The sequence below is a fragment of the Convolutriloba macropyga genome, unplaced genomic scaffold (genome assembly GCF_964194025.1).
Source record: "Convolutriloba macropyga unplaced genomic scaffold, txConMacr16.3 SCAFFOLD_3790, whole genome shotgun sequence".
In the NCBI taxonomy this organism is placed as follows: domain Eukaryota; kingdom Metazoa; phylum Xenacoelomorpha; order Acoela; family Convolutidae; genus Convolutriloba; species Convolutriloba macropyga.
The window spans coordinates 1-16,012 of NW_027451456.1; the positions used below are offsets into that span (position 1 = coordinate 1).

Consider the following 16,012-nt stretch of genomic DNA (forward strand, 5'->3'; position numbering starts at 1 on the left):
GAGATCATTGAACAAAACTTGATTTTCACATGTTGCTGTTTCAGCTTCCGCTTACTAGAAACAACATAATACTAGTCTCATTAAGTTCCGTCTCTTTGCAATTTTCTTATGAAGAAAATTCGCCATCACAATGACTCCAGCAGTTCTTGATCAAGGAATGCAATCATTGATCAGAATGCTATTATTTGAATCGGTTCTGCTTTAAGTGTTCCAATTTTATTGGAAGCACCAACAATAGAACATCAATGTGTTCAATCGAGAGTTATATAACCCTGAATCGGACGCAGTCAACAGCCGAAGCCGAGACCGCCTTTTGCGTTAGAGAGGTCGGTAAACAAATCTTGCGATTCATACCGAATTAACACATATAGCTGTGCTCCTCTTCGTAAAGCGAGCCAAGTGATCCCCTGTTGAAGGATGTATTTGGACCAATCTAGTAGCATTTGGTTTCCAACAAGCTCTCCCAAGTTAGCTTACTTATTGGGCTTTTCAACCAATTCGGTTGGCTACAAGCATCATCAAAGTACTAGCCACAGTTTGATCGCAAAATTCTACGACTTTCACATGTTGATGTTTCGGCTTGCGCTTAGCCTACTATAAGCAACATAATACTAGTCATATCATAGAGCGTGATCAGCTTGTGACGTTCTCATGATGAAGTTTCACCAACAGTGTCTCACTTCGAGCTTAAATCCAGCTACTAGTAACTACACAGTACTGACTGCAACGATAACTTTTATCTATACCTTTCACATGCTGCGCTTTCGGCCAGGGCCTACTAACGTCAACATAATACTCGATATAAACTTTTGTTCATGATGCAGCTTCCCCATGCAGAAGTTTCGCCTTCAAATGCTCTCTTGGCCATATGACGTAAGAAAAGGTTACTAGTAACATCACAGTACTAGCCACAGTTTGATTGCAAAATTCTACGACTTTCACATGTTGATGTTTCGGCTTGCGCTTAGCCTACTAGAAGCAACATAATACTAGTCATATCATAGAGCGTGATCAGCTTGTGACGTTCTCATGATGAAGTTTCACCAACAGTGTCTCATTTCGAGCTTAAATCCAGCTACTAGTAACTACACAGTACTGACTGCAACGCTAACTTTTATCTATACCTTTCACATGCTGCGCTTTCGGCCAGGGCCTACTAACGTCAACATAATACTCGATATAAACTTTTGTTCATGATGCAGCTTCCCCATGCAGAAGTTTCGCCTTCAAATGCTCTCTTGGCCATATGACGTAACACAAGGTTACTAGTAACATCACAGTACTAGCCACAATTTGATCGCAAAATTCTACGACTTTCACATGTTGATGTTTCGGCTTGCGCTTAGCCTACTATAAGCAACATAATACTAGTCATATCATAGAGCGTGATCAGCTTGTGACGTTCTCATGATGAAGTTTCACCAACAGTGTCTCACTTCGAGCTTAAATCCAGCTACTAGTAACTACACAGTACTGACTGCAACGATAACTTTTATCTATACCTTTCACATGCTGCGCTTTCGGCCAGGGCCTACTAACGTCAACATAATACTCGATATAAACTTTTGTTCATGATGCAGCTTCCCCATGCAGAAGTTTCGCCTTCAAATGCTCTCTTGGCCATATGACGTAAGAAAAGGTTACTAGTAACATCACAGTACTAGCCACAGTTTGATTGCAAAATTCTACGACTTTCACATGTTGATGTTTCGGCTTGCGCTTAGCCTACTAGAAGCAACATAATACTAGTCATATCATAGAGCGTGATCAGCTTGTGACGTTCTCATGATGAAGTTTCACCAACAGTGTCTCATTTCGAGCTTAAATCCAGCTACTAGTAACTACACAGTACTGACTGCAACGCTAACTTTTATCTATACCTTTCACATGCTGCGCTTTCGGCCAGGGCCTACTAACGTCAACATAATACTCGATATAAACTTTTGTTCATGATGCAGCTTCCCCATGCAGAAGTTTCGCCTTCAAATGCTCTCTTGGCCATATGACGTAACACAAGGTTACTAGTAACATCACAGTACTAGCCACAATTTGATCGCAAAATTCTACGACTTTCACATGTTGATGTTTCGGCTTGCGCTTAGCCTACTAGAAGCAACATAATACTAGTCATATCATGGAGCGTGATCAGCTTGTGACGTTCTCATGATGAAGTTTCACCAACAGTGTCTCATTTCGAGCTTAAATCCAGCTACTAGTAACTACACAGTACTGACTGCAACGATAACTTTTATCTATACCTTTCACATGCTGCGCTTTCGGCCAGGGCCTACTAATGTCAACATAATACTCGATATAAACTTTTGTTCATGATGCAGCTTCCCCATGCAGAAGTTTCGCCTTCAAATGCTCTCTTGGCCATATGACGTAACACAAGGTTACTAGTAACATCACAGTACTAGCCACAATTTGATCGCAAAATTCTACGACTTTCACATGTTGATGTTTCGGCTTGCGCTTAGCCTACTAGAAGCAACATAATACTAGTCATATCATAGAGCTTGATCAGCTTGTGACATTCTCATGATGAAGTTTCACCAACAGTGTCTCATTTTGAGCTTAAATCCAGCTACTAGTAACTACACAGTACTGACTGCAACAATAACTTTTATCTATACCTTTCACATGCTGCGTTTTCGGCCAAGGCCTACTAACGTCAACATAATACTCGATATAAAATTTTGATCATGATGCAGCTTTCCCATGCAGAAGTTTCGCCTTCAAATGCTCTCTTGGCCATATGACGGAACACCAGGTTACTAGTAACATCACAGTACTAGCCACAGTTTGATTGCAAAATTCTACGACTTTCACATGTTGATGTTTCGGCTTGCGCTTAGCCTACTAGAAGCAACATAATACTAGTCATATCATAGAGCGTGATCAGCTTGTGACGTTCTCATGATGAAGTTTCACCAATAGTGTTTCATTCGAATTGGTTCTGCTTTAAGCTCTCCAATTGTTTTGGATGAACCAGTTTTGCCCTTCGAAGCCACTTTTGTGAGCTTTTGTGGGTCTTTACCAAGAGGATATACCTCAAGGCCTCTTTCAATTCCTTTAAGTTCTTTCAACTCCTTTACAGTTTCTAGGTTCACATAGCTGCAAACCTTATTTCTAGTTTTAAGTCTGGCCAACTTGGGGAGAGTTGGTGCAGACCGTGACCAATTCTAGTAGGATGCCACAACAAGAATGTGATCAACTTAGCTTGTCGATGAACCTGCCCCACATTCAAACAACTCTATCGCCTTTTCCTCGTATAGTTATATGCGAGGGCCTCTCATAGAGAGCGCTGTTAGCAACCTTTTCCACATAGACGATAAAGTTGTGAGTGTTTTGCACATGGCTGTTGTCATCACCACGTGACGAGTCAACTCAGCTTGACTCTCTACACTCCGACAAGCTTTGCACATACGCCTTTAGTTCAGTATGTGTCTTTAATCTGACTCCGGTGCCTCAAGCCGGAAAAATTGTCAGATTATGATCATTATCGGTTAGTCATCCCGATGCAAGATCGTATCGTACTGTCTTTGTCTACCTCCAGATTCCGAAGAACAGGAGGAGACTCTCCCAGACCTACATATCTGGGAGAATGTTCAGAGGGCGAGAAGCTGTGGATTACTCTCCCCTAAGAACTGACTAAACTTTACCCTCGTCCAAGGTAAGTTTATTTTAGCTAGCCTTCTATGTAAAGGATCTGAGGCTAAGCTGTGTTTTTTCGAGCCTTTGGCTCGGAGCAAGTTCAGTGGGCGCCCCGAGTAGCTCAACTCTTTCCCACTGAACAGCGCAACGCTCTGTCACTCGCTGGGATTTTTGCGTGTCGGTTCTAACCACGCGACTTGTGGACCTTTTTAGGCCTTTCTCATTCACAAGTCTATAGCTGGGCTTCTATAACCCAGCTTCTGAGATCTAGATAGCTGCAGTTCTGCTAGGCTGCTTTTGCTAACTAGTCTCCCTTTAAGCAGTCCCTTGCCATGACTGCTGAACTATGTATCCACACAAGTAGTTTTTGAGCTCGATACATAATTCGAGATTGGTTGCCAAGCAATCTCTAGCGACAGAGCGTCATGCGCACTACAGACATGGCCTCTACCAGCAGCCATGCCCGAAGGAATCAATCACTGATCCTTCCGCAGGTTCCCCTACGGAAACCTTGTTACGACTTTTACTTCCTCTAGACAATTAAGCTCGATCCGCTTCATCCCGTTGCCGGAGACCGAAGTCCCAACAGTAGGAATTTGCAATTCTTGCTTAACTATCCAATCAGTAGTAGCGACGGGCGGTGTGTACAAAGGGCAGGGACGTAATCCCTATGAGTTGTTGACTCATAAGTACCAGGAATTCCTGGTTCACGTCTGCAAGTTACAACAGACGATCCCCTTGAAGCGCTGTACTTTTCTCTGATTGCCCAGTCCATTTCGGACCAAGGGCTGAGTACTCAATCTAAAAGTACACAGTGTAGCGCGCGTGCAGTCCAGAACATCTAAGGGCATCACAGACCTGTTATAGCCTCACTTCATCTGCGGTATTTAATTCCGCATAGTTCCTCTAAGAAGTGTTTGAATTCACATATAGTGAATTTCATTATTTAGATGGAGAAGATCTCGTTCGTTATCGGAATTAACCAGACAGATCACTCCACTAACTAAGAACGGCCATGCACCACCGCCCATATAATCATGAAAGATATTCAATCTGTCAATCCTTAAGATGTCTGGACCGGGTGAGTTTTCCCGTGTTGAGTCAAATTAAGCCGCAGGCTCCACTCCTGGTGGTGCCCTTCCGTCAATTCCTTTAAGTTTCGATTTTGCAACCATACTTCCCCCGGAACCAATAAACTTTGGTTTCCCGGTTAATCTCTTGCCAAGTCAAGATCGACTTTGACAAATTGTAGGTTGGTATAGTTTATGGTCAGAATTACGAGGGTATCTAATCCTCTTCAATACTCTGACTTTCGTTCTTGATTAATGAAAACATTCTTGGCAAATGCTTTCGCAGTAGTTTGTCTTGCCACGATCCAAGAATTTCACCTCTAACGTAGCAATACAAATGCCCCCGTCTGTTCCTTTCAATCATTACCGCACTCAGCCAACCGGCATCAATCGAGTAGCGGGTCATTCTCCATTATTCCATGCTTTATTATTCGATCCCAAAGGATGCTTTGAACACTCTAATTTTCTCAGGGTGAAAACACCGTTTCCACAGTTCGTCACATTTAAGTGCAAACTATTTCTTCGATGCGAAGGATGAGCGGAACGAGTCAACAGATTTAACTGAAGACCATGTTGCCGTTCTACTCAAACAGATCCAACTATGAGCTTTTTAAACGCAGCAACTATTGCATACGCTTGTAGAGGCTGGTATTACCGCGGCTGCTGGCACCAGACTTGCCCTCTACTCGTTCATCAATGGAGCTTTTAAGTCCATTCCATTCTGATTACAAACCATAAAGGTTCATATCATTATTTCTAGTCACTACCTCCTCGTGCGGAGAGTGGGTAATTTGCGTGCCTGCTGCCTTCCTTGGATGTGGTAGCCGTTTCTAAGGCTCCCTCTCCGGAATCGAACCCTGATTCCCCGTTACCCGTCACAACCATGGTAGTCCGTTACACTACCATCATAGGTTGATAGGTCAGAAATTCGGAAGTTCCGTCCCCAAGCCGAAGCTATCTGGGATCTTTCAGTTACTAGGACTCATCACGGGATGTGTCTGTACTTAGCAAATCACCCGGTGTAGTCTTGTAAAAGTCTCCGACAGTGTCGGACAATCAGCATGCATTAGCTGCAGGGTTACCGCAGTTATTCATTTAGCTTGCAAATCAACTAATAGATAGTAACTGATTTAATGAGCCATTCGCGGTTCCACTTTTTCAAGCTTCGCTTGCACATGCATGGCTTAGTCTTTCAGACAAGCATATGGCAACTGACAGGATCAATCAGTTTAATTGTACTTTGAACAATCTTTCGATTTGTTCGAATTTAGAAAGACATAGCCTTGCGGCCTCGTCAATCTTGCTTTGAGCTTTTTAAATCACGAAGAGTTTCAATGCATGCTTTGGCATGGCTACTAGTTACTACACAGTACTCTACACACTTAGAGTTACCCACGATTACACATTTCACATGCTGATGTTTCGGCTCGCGCGTACTAGAAACAGCATAATACTATGTGTACTGGTAGATAGCGCTCTGTGAGCATTTCCCATGAGCAGGTTTTGCCCTCCAAATCTCTGTTCTACTGTTACCAATACCGGCTAACAACTGTATCATACTAGGGAGAATTGACTCATGATTTAAAAACCAGATGTTCACATGTCGATGTTTCGGCTCTCGCCTACTAGAAACAACATAATACTAGTCTGTTAAAAATCTCAATCACGCCGCCTCTTCAGATACAGAAGTTTTACCTTTTATTGGTTAGAGAACAGCTTTCCAGCTGTCGACATGGTTACTAGTAACAACACCGTACTCAACACAAAAACTTTTCAACTTCACAACTTTCACATGCTGATGTTTCTGCTTTCGCATACTAGAAACAGCATAATACTTATTGTTTTGTCAAGTAATTTGTGTGTCTTTCCCATGTGAAGTTTCACCGGTCAACAATGTTTCCCTGACCAATTACGGCTACTAGTAGCTGTATAATACTAGGGAAAATGATTGAGGATTTAATATCAGATTTTCACATGTTGATGTTTCGGCTTTCGCCTACTAGAAACAACATAATACTAGTCTGCTAAGAAATCTCGCTCAAATTGCCTTTTCACATACAGAAGTTTCACCTTCTATTGGTTAGAGAACAGTTCTCAGCTGTCGACATGGTTACTAGTAACAACATCGTACTCAACACAAAAATTCTTCAACTTCACAACTTTCACATGCTGATGTTTCTGCTTTCGCGTACTAGAAACAGCATAATACTTATTGCTTTGTCAAGAAGTGTGTGTGTCTTTCCCATGCGAAAGTTTCACCGGTCAGCAATAATTGCCGTGTCCAATTAAGGTTACTCATAGCTGTATAATACTAGGGAAAATGATTGAGGATTTAATATCAGATTTTCACATGTTGATGTTTCGGCTTTCGCCTACTAGAAACAACATAATACTAGTCTGCTAATAAATCTCGCTCAAATTGCCTTTTCACATACAGAAGTTTCACCTCTTCTTGGTCACTGTACAGATGATGCTGTCTGTTCTTTATTTGGTTCTGCTTATTATAAGGAGGGGCATCACTCCTTCCTCCTTGGTTTGCATGCATTAAGCCTGCTTTGTGAAAAGCGTATCTTTCTAGCTTTTCTTCGCCTTACTCGAGTAGGACGATACAATCCAGACATTAGTCAGTCTTGGTGTAAAGTCACTGAGTATTATTCGGTTCTGCTTTATTCAGCAATATGCTGTATAATTGTTGTAATTTGCGAACATATTTGTTCTCAGTTCCGAACTACTAGCGACGACAGATTACCAGCGGTCATGAGCCATCAAGGTAGTTCTTTGGTGCATCAAGTAGAGAGGTGCCATCAAACAACACTTCCCTAATAATGCTACACACATAGAATTTGCTACAGTGCAGCTTTTTACTTTGCAAAATTTGCGCACAAATTTTGCATAGAATAAATGTTTTATCAAGATTTTTAGATCCCCTCCCTTGAGAGAACGTTACTCCTTTAAGTGAACACCCCGCGGCGTCCTGTTGTTATTGCTTATAACCATTTCGCAAGCCGGAGGCATAATGCACTACGCAAGCCGCTACTTTGGCACAGAGGCACCTAGTTTTACACCCGGGACTTCAGGTGGCCCAGTTTTACACCCAGTACAGCGGTGCCAGTTGGTAACCCGGTGGATCCTCGGAGACCAGACATGATCATAGATCAAACCCGATGTATGCTACTCCTGAACGTATAGTATCTCCACTGTGCAATGAAATTATCGTTCGTTTCGGGCCTTCCTATACGTTCAGCAGACAATCGCTAGGAATTCACCTCGTGACCCGTGGTGACCACACTGGATTTCAAGTTTATTGATTTGGACAGACCTGTCATTTATTTTGCTTTTCAGCTTCAGTTCTGCTCGATCTAGCTTGCCTAAGGCTTGATCTCGCTTTGCTCACCCCTGTAGGAGCCTCTACTAGTACCACTCGGAGTAATGGGGAATCCACCAGACCTAATCGATGAATGCCATCAAACAACAAACATCATACCCGGCTTCATCAGGCATATTTTATTACTTCCGAGAGGTACTTTAGTATCAGATCTTTCTCCATGCCTCTTATGAGGACCCGTCAGACCTTTCGGTTTATCGTTTAGCTTCAGTCCTGCTCGATCTAGCTTTCCCAAGGCTCGATCTAGCTCTATTCGCCCCACTAGAGGGCTCTCTAAGACCCCTCGGTCTTAGTGTTAGCTCCGGTACTGCTCGGTCGTGCTTGCTGAAGGCCCGACCCAGCTTTAGTTAGATTCTCGTACTTTCTCTTGGCCTCTCTAGGAGGACCAGACAGACCTCTCGGTCTATCGTTTAGCTTCAGTCCTGCTCGATCTAGCTTGCCCAAGGCTTGATCAAGCTCTATTCGCCCCGCTAGAGGGCTCTCTAAGACCCCTCGGTCTTAGTGTTATCTTCTGTAATGCCTAACCAAGCTTACTACAGGCCTTGGTCAGGTCTTTATCGGTCACCGATTAGTAACAGACCAATCATAGGGCCTTCCACCCTATCCGGGTTGAGGTCTTTAGTCCAGCCATATTTTGACAAGACACCTCTCCCTAATAATGCCCCACACATAGAATTACTGTCCATGCAGTATTTAACTTGTGTTTTTTTCTAAAATTTGATTTTCACTTTTTGGAGGTTCATTTGCTCCTCTGACACTCTTTCAGCTTCAATCTTACTCGATCTAGCTTTCCCAAGGCTCGATCTAGCTCTATTCGCCCCACTAGAGGGCTCTCTAAGACACTTCGGTCTTAGTGTTAGCTCCGGTCTTGCTCAATCGTGCTTGCTGAAGGCGCGATCAAGCTTTAGTTAGCTTCTCGTACTTCCTCTTGGCCTCTCTAGGAGGACCAGACAGACCTCTCGGTCTATCGTTTAGCTTCAGTCCTGCTCGATCTAGCTTTCCCAAGGCTCGATCTAGCTCTATTCGCCCTGCTAGAGGGCTCTCTAAGACCCCTCGGTCTTAGTGTTAGCTCCGGTACAGCTCGGTCGTGCTTGCTGAAGGCCCGATCAAGCTTTAGTTAGATTCTCGTACTTTCTCTTGGCCTCTATAGGAGGACCAGACAGACCTCTCGGTCTATCGTTTAGCTTCAGTCCTGCTTGATCTAGCTTTCCCAAGGCTCGATCTAGCTCTATTCGCCCTGCTAGAGGGCTCTCTAAGACCCCTCGGTCTTAGTGTTAGCTCCGGTACAGCTCGGTCGTGCTTGCTGAAGGCCCGATCAAGCTTTAGTTAGCTTCTCGTACTTTCTCTTGGCCTCTCTAGGAGGACCAGACAGACCTCTCGGTCTATCGTTTAGCTTCAGTCCTGCTCGATCTAGCTTTCCCAAGGCTCGATCTAGATCTATTCGCCCTGCTAGAGGGCTCTCTAAGACCCCTCGGTCTTAGTGTTAGCTCCGGTACAGCTCGGTCGTGCTTGCTGAAGGCCTGATCAAGCTTTAGTTAGCTTCTCGTACTTTCTCTTGGCCTCTCTAGGAGGACCAGACAGACCTTTCGGTCTCTTGCTTAGCTTCAGTCCTGCTCGATCTAGCTTTCCCAAGGCTCGATCTAGCTCTATTCGCCCCGCTAGAGGGCTCTCTAAGACCCCTCGGTCTTAGTGTTAACTCCTGTAATGCCTAACCAAGCTTACTACAGGCCTTGGTCAGGTCTTTATCGGTCACCGATTAGTAACAGACCGATCATGGGGCCTTCCACCCTATCCGGGTTGAGGTCTTTAGTCCAGCCATATTTTGACAAGACACCTCCCCCTAATAATGCCCCACACATAGAAATACTGTCCATGCAGTATTTAACTTGTGTTTTTTCTAAAATTTGATTTTCACTTTTTGGAGGTTCATTTGCTCCTCTGACACTCTTTCAGCTTCAATCTTACTCGATCTAGCTTTCCCAAGGCTCGATCTAGCTCTATTCGCCCCACCAGAGGGCTCTCTAAGACACTTCGGTCTTAGTGTTAGCTCCGGTCTTGCTCAATCGTGCTTGCTGAAGGCGCGATCAAGCTTTAGTTAGCTTCTCGTACTTTCTCTTGGCCTCTCTAGGAGGACCAGACAGACCTCTCGGTCTATCGTTTAGCTTCAGTCCTGCTCGATCTAGCTTTCCCAAGGCTCGATCTAGCTCTATTCGCCCCGCTAGAGGGCTCTCTAAGACCCCTCGGTCTTAGTGTTAGCTCCGGTACAGCTCGGTCGTGCTTGCTGAAGGCCCGATCAAGCTTTAGTTGGCTTCTCGTACTTTCTCTTGGCCTCTCTAGGAGGACCAGACAGACCTCTCGGTCTCTTGCTTAGCTTCAGTCCTGCTCGATCTAGCTTGCCCAAGGCTTGATCAAGCTCTATTCGCCCCGCTAGAGGGCTCTCTAAGACCCCTCGGTCTTAGTGTTAGCTCCGGTACAGCTCGGTCGTGCTTGCTGAAGGCCCGATCAAGCTTTAGTTAGCTTCTCGTTTTTTCTCTTGGCCTCTCTAGGAGGACCAGACAGACCTCTCGGTCTATCGTTTAGCTTCAGTCCTGCTCGATCTAGCTTTCCCAAGGCTCGATCTAGCTCTATTCGCCCCGCTAGAGGGCTCTCTAAGACCCCTCGGTCTTAGTGTTAGCTCCGGTACAGCTCGGTCGTGCTTGCTGAAGGCCCGATCAAGCTTTAGTTGGCTTCTCGTACTTTCTCTTGGCCTCTCTAGGAGGACCAGACAGACCTCTCGGTCTATCCTTTAGCTTCAGTCCTGCTCGATCTAGCTTTCCCAAGGCTCGATCTAGCTCTATTCGCCCCGCTAGAGGGCTCTCTAAGACCCCTCGGTCTTAGTGTTATCTCCTGTAATGCCTAACCAAGCTTACTACAGGCCTTGGTCAGGTCTTTATCGGTCACCGATTAGTAACAGACCGATCATAGGGCCTTCCACCCTATCTGGGTTGAGGTCTTTAGTCCAGCCATATTTTGACAAGACACCTCCCCCTAATAATGCCCCACACATAGAATTACTGTTTATGCAGCTTTTCACTTGTGAAATTTTTAATTTTCGCAATTATTATAGAATAAGTGTTTGCGCAGCTTTTCATAGGTCGAGCTCTAGCTAGCTAGCTCAAGCTAGCTAGCTAGCTCAAGCTCAAGCTATCTAGCTCAAGCTCAAGCCAGCTAGCTCAAGCTCAAGCTAGCTAGCTAGCTCAAGCTCAAGCTAGCTAGCTAGCTCAAGCTCAAGCTAGCTAGCTCAAGCTCAAGCTAGCTAGCTCAAGCTCAAGCTAGCTAGCTAGCTCAAGCTCAAGCTCAAGCTAGCTAGCTCAAGCTCAAGCTCAAGCTAGCTAGCTAGCTCAAGCTCAAGCTATCTAGCTAGCTCAAGCTCAAGCTAGCTAGCTAGCTCAAGCTCAAGCTAGCTAGCTCAAGCTCAAGCTCAAGCTCAAGCTAGCTAGCTAGCTCAAGCTAGCTAGCTAGCTCAAGCTCAAGCTAGCTAGCTAGCTCAAGTTCAAGCTAGCTAGCTAGCTCAAGCTCAAGCTAGCTAGCTAGCTCAAGCTCAAGCTAGCTAGCTCAAGCTCAAGCTAGCTAGCTCAAGCTCAAGCTAGCTAGCTAGCTCAAGCTCAAGCTCAAGCTAGCTAGCTCAAGCTCAAGCTCAAGCTAGCTAGCTAGCTCAAGCTCAAGCTAGCTAGCTAGCTCAAGCTCAAGCTCAAGCTAGCTAGCTAGCTCAAGTTCAAGCTAGCTAGCTAGCTCAAGCTCAAGCTAGCTAGCTCAAGCTCAAGCTAGCTAGCTCAAGCTCAAGCCAGCTAGCTCAAGCTCAAGCTCAAGCTAGCTAGCTAGCTCAAGCACAAGCTAGCTAGCTAGCTCAATCTCAAGCTAGCTAGCTCAAGCTCAAGCTAGCTAGCTCAAGCTCAAGCTAGCTAGCTAGCTCAAGCTCAAGCTCAAGCTAGCTAGCTCAAGCTCAAGCTCAAGCTAGCTAGCTAGCTCAAGCTCAAGCTAGCTAGCTAGCTCAAGCTCAAGCTCAAGCTAGCTAGCTCAAGCTCAAGCTCAAGCTAGCTAGCTAGCTCAAGCTCAAGCTGGCTAGCTAGCTCAAGCTCAAGCTAGCTAGCTAGCTCAAGCTCAAGCTAGCTAGCTCAAGCTCAAGCTCAAGCTCAAGCTAGCTAGCTAGCTCAAGCTAGCTAGCTAGCTCAAGCTCAAGCTAGCTAGCTAGCTCAAGTTCAAGCTAGCTAGCTAGCTCAAGCTCAAGCTAGCTAGCTAGCTCAAGCTCAAGCTAGCTAGCTCAAGCTCAAGCTAGCTAGCTCAAGCTCAAGCTAGCTAGCTAGCTCAAGCTCAAGCTCAAGCTAGCTAGCTCAAGCTCAAGCTCAAGCTAGCTAGCTAGCTCAAGCTCAAGCTAGCTAGCTAGCTCAAGCTCAAGCTAGCTAGCTAGCTCAAGTTCAAGCTAGCTAGCTAGCTCAAGCTCAAGCTAGCTAGCTCAAGCTCAAGCTAGCTAGCTCAAACTCAAGCTAGCTAGCTAGCTCAAGTTCAAGCTAGCTAGCTAGCTCAAGCTCAAGCTAGCTAGCTAGCTCAAGCTCAAGCTAGCTAGCTCAAGCTCAAGCTAGCTAGCTCAAGCTCCAGCTAGCTAGCTAGCTCAAGCTCAAGCTCAAGCTAGCTAGCTCAAGCTCAAGCTCAAGCTAGCTAGCTAGCTCAAGCTCAAGCTAGCTAGCTAGCTCAAGCTCAAGCTAGCTAGCTAGCTCAAGTTCAAGCTAGCTAGCTAGCTCAAGCTCAAGCTAGCTAGCTCAAGCTCAAGCTAGCTAGCTCAAGCTCAAGCCAGCTAGCTCAAGCTCAAGCTCAAGCTAGCTAGCTAGCTCAAGCACAAGCTTGCTAGCTAGCTCAAGCTCAAGCTAGCTAGCTCAAGCTCAAGCTAGCTAGCTCAAGCTCAAGCTAGCTAGCTCAAGCTCAAGCTCAAGCTAGCTAGCTAGCTCAAGCACAAGCTTGCTAGCTAGCTCAAGCTCAAGCTAGCTAGCTCAAGCTCAAGCTAGCTAGCTCAAGCTCAAGCTAGCTAGCTAGCTCAAGCTCAAGCTCAAGCTAGCTAGCTCAAGCTCAAGCTCAAGCTAGCTAGCTGGCTCAAGCTCAAGCTAGCTAGCTAGCTCAAGCTCAAGCTAGCTAGCTAGCTCAAGCTCAAGCTAGCTAGCTCAAGCTCAAGCTCAAGCTAGCTAGCTAGCTCAAGCTAGCTAGCTAGCTCAAGCTCAAGCTAGCTAGCTAGCTCAAGTTCAAGCTAGCTAGCTAGCTCAAGCTCAAGCTAGCTAGCTAGCTCAAGCTCAAGCTAGCTAGCTCAAGCTCAAGCTAGCTAGCTCAAGCTCAAGCTAGCTAGCTAGCTCAAGCTCAAGCTCAAGCTAGCTAGCTCAAGCTCAAGCTCAAGCTAGCTAGCTAGCTCAAGCTCAAGCTAGCTAGCTAGCTCAAGCTCAAGCTAGCTAGCTAGCTCAAGTTCAAGCTAGCTAGCTAGCTCAAGCTCAAGCTAGCTAGCTCAAGCTCAAGCTAGCTAGCTCAAGCTCAAGCCAGCTAGCTCAAGCTCAAGCTCAAGCTAGCTAGCTAGCTCAAGCACAAGCTAGCTAGCTAGCTCAAGCTCAAGCTAGCTAGCTCAAGCTCAAGCTAGCTAGCTCAAGCTCAAGCTAGCTAGCTAGCTCAAGCTCAAGCTCAAGCTAGCTAGCTCAAGCTCAAGCTCAAGCTAGCTAGCTAGCTCAAGCTCAAGCTAGCTAGCTAGCTCAAGCTCAAGCTAGCTAGCTCAAGCTCAAGCTCAAGCTAGCTAGCTAGCTCAAGCTCAAGCTAGCTAGCTAGCTCAAGCTCAAGCTAGCTAGCTAGCTCAAGCTCAAGCTAGCTAGCTCAAGCTCAAGCTCAAGCTCAAGCTAGCTAGCTAGCTCAAGCTAGCTAGCTAGCTCAAGCTCAAGCTAGCTAGCTAGCTCAAGTTCAAGCTAGCTAGCTAGCTCAAGCTCAAGCTAGCTAGCTAGCTCAAGCTCAAGCTAGCTAGCTCAAGCTCAAGCTAGCTAGCTCAAGCTCAAGCTAGCTAGCTAGCTCAAGCTCAAGCTCAAGCTAGCTAGCTCAAGCTCAAGCTCAAGCTAGCTAGCTAGCTCAAGCTCAAGCTAGCTAGCTAGCTCAAGCTCAAGCTAGCTAGCTAGCTCAAGTTCAAGCTAGCTAGCTAGCTAGCTCAAGCTCAAGCTAGCTAGCTCAAGCTCAAGCTAGCTAGCTCAAGCTCAAGCTAGCTAGCTAGCTCAAGCTCAAGCTAGCTAGCTAGCTCAAGCTCAAGCTAGCTAGCTAGCTCAAGCTCAAGCTAGCTAGCTCAAGCTTCAAGCTCAAGCTAGCTAGCTAGCTCAAGCTCAAGCTAGCTAGCTAGCTCAAGTTCAAGCTAGCTAGCTAGCTCAAGCTCAAGCTAGCTAGCTCAAGCTCAAGCTAGCTAGCTCAAGCTCAAGCCAGCTAGCTCAAGCTCAAGCTCAAGCTAGCTAGCTAGCTCAAGCACAAGCTTGCTAGCTAGCTCAAGCTCAAGCTAGCTAGCTCAAGCTCAAGCTAGCTAGCTCAAGCTCAAGCTAGCTAGCTCAAGCTCAAGCTCAAGCTAGCTAGCTAGCTCAAGCACAAGCTTGCTAGCTAGCTCAAGCTCAAGCTAGCTAGCTCAAGCTCAAGCTAGCTAGCTCAAGCTCAAGCTAGCTAGCTAGCTCAAGCTCAAGCTCAAGCTAGCTAGCTCAAGCTCAAGCTCAAGCTAGCTAGCTAGCTCAAGCTCAAGCTAGCTAGCTAGCTCAAGCTCAAGCTAGCTAGCTAGCTCAAGCTCAAGCTAGCTAGCTCAAGCTCAAGCTCAAGCTAGCTAGCTAGCTCAAGCTAGCTAGCTAGCTCAAGCTCAAGCTAGCTAGCTAGCTCAAGTTCAAGCTAGCTAGCTAGCTCAAGCTCAAGCTAGCTAGCTAGCTCAAGCTCAAGCTATCTAGCTCAAGCTCAAGCTAGCTAGCTCAAGCTCAAGCTAGCTAGCTAGCTCAAGCTCAAGCTCAAGCTAGCTAGCTCAAGCTCAAGCTCAAGCTAGCTAGCTAGCTCAAGCTCAAGCTAGCTAGCTAGCTCAAGCTCAAGCTAGCTAGCTAGCTCAAGTTCAAGCTAGCTAGCTAGCTCAAGCTCAAGCTAGCTAGCTCAAGCTCAAGCTAGCTAGCTCAAGCTCAAGCCAGCTAGCTCAAGCTCAAGCTCAAGCTAGCTAGCTAGCTCAAGCTCAAGCTCAAGCTCAAGCTAGCTAGCTAGCTCAAGTTCAAGCTAGCTAGCTAGCTCAAGCTCAAGCTAGCTAGCTCAAGCTCAAGCTAGCTAGCTCAAGCTCAAGCCAGCTAGCTCAAGCTCAAGCTCAAGCTAGCTAGCTAGCTCAAGCTCAAGCTAGCTAGCTCAAGCTCAAGCTAGCTAGCTAGCTAGCTCAAGCTCAAGCTCAAGCTAGCTAGCTCAAGCTCAAGCTCAAGCTAGCTAGCTCAAGCTCAAGCTCAAGCTAGCTAGCTCAAGCTCAAGCTCAAGCTAGCTAGCTCAAGCCCAAGCTCAAGCTAGCTAGCTAGCTCAAGCTCAAGCTAGCTAGCTCAAGCTCAAGCTCAAGCTCAAGCTAGCTAGCTAGCTAGCTCAAGCTCAAGCTAAGCTAGCTAGCTAGCTCAAGCTCAAGCTAGCTAGCTCAAGCTCAAGCTAGCTAGCTAGCTCAAGTTCAAGCTAGCTAGCTAGCTCAAGCTCAAGCTAGCTAGCTAGCTCAAGCTCAAGCTAGCTAGCTCAAGCTCAAGCTAGCTAGCTCAAGCTCAAGCTAGCTAGCTAGCTCAAGCTCAAGCTCAAGCTAGCTAGCTCAAGCTCAAGCTCAAGCTAGCTAGCTAGCTCAAGCTCAAGCTAGCTAGCTAGCTCAAGCTCAAGC

The 16,012-nt window shown here is 46.0% G+C and overlaps 1 pseudogene; it reads right to left on the reverse strand.

The window, feature by feature from the left end:
- Positions 1–267: 267 nt before the first annotated feature.
- LOC142356700 (5.8S ribosomal RNA) lies at positions 268–419 on the reverse strand (annotated as a pseudogene).
- Positions 420–16,012: the final 15,593 nt, after the last annotated feature.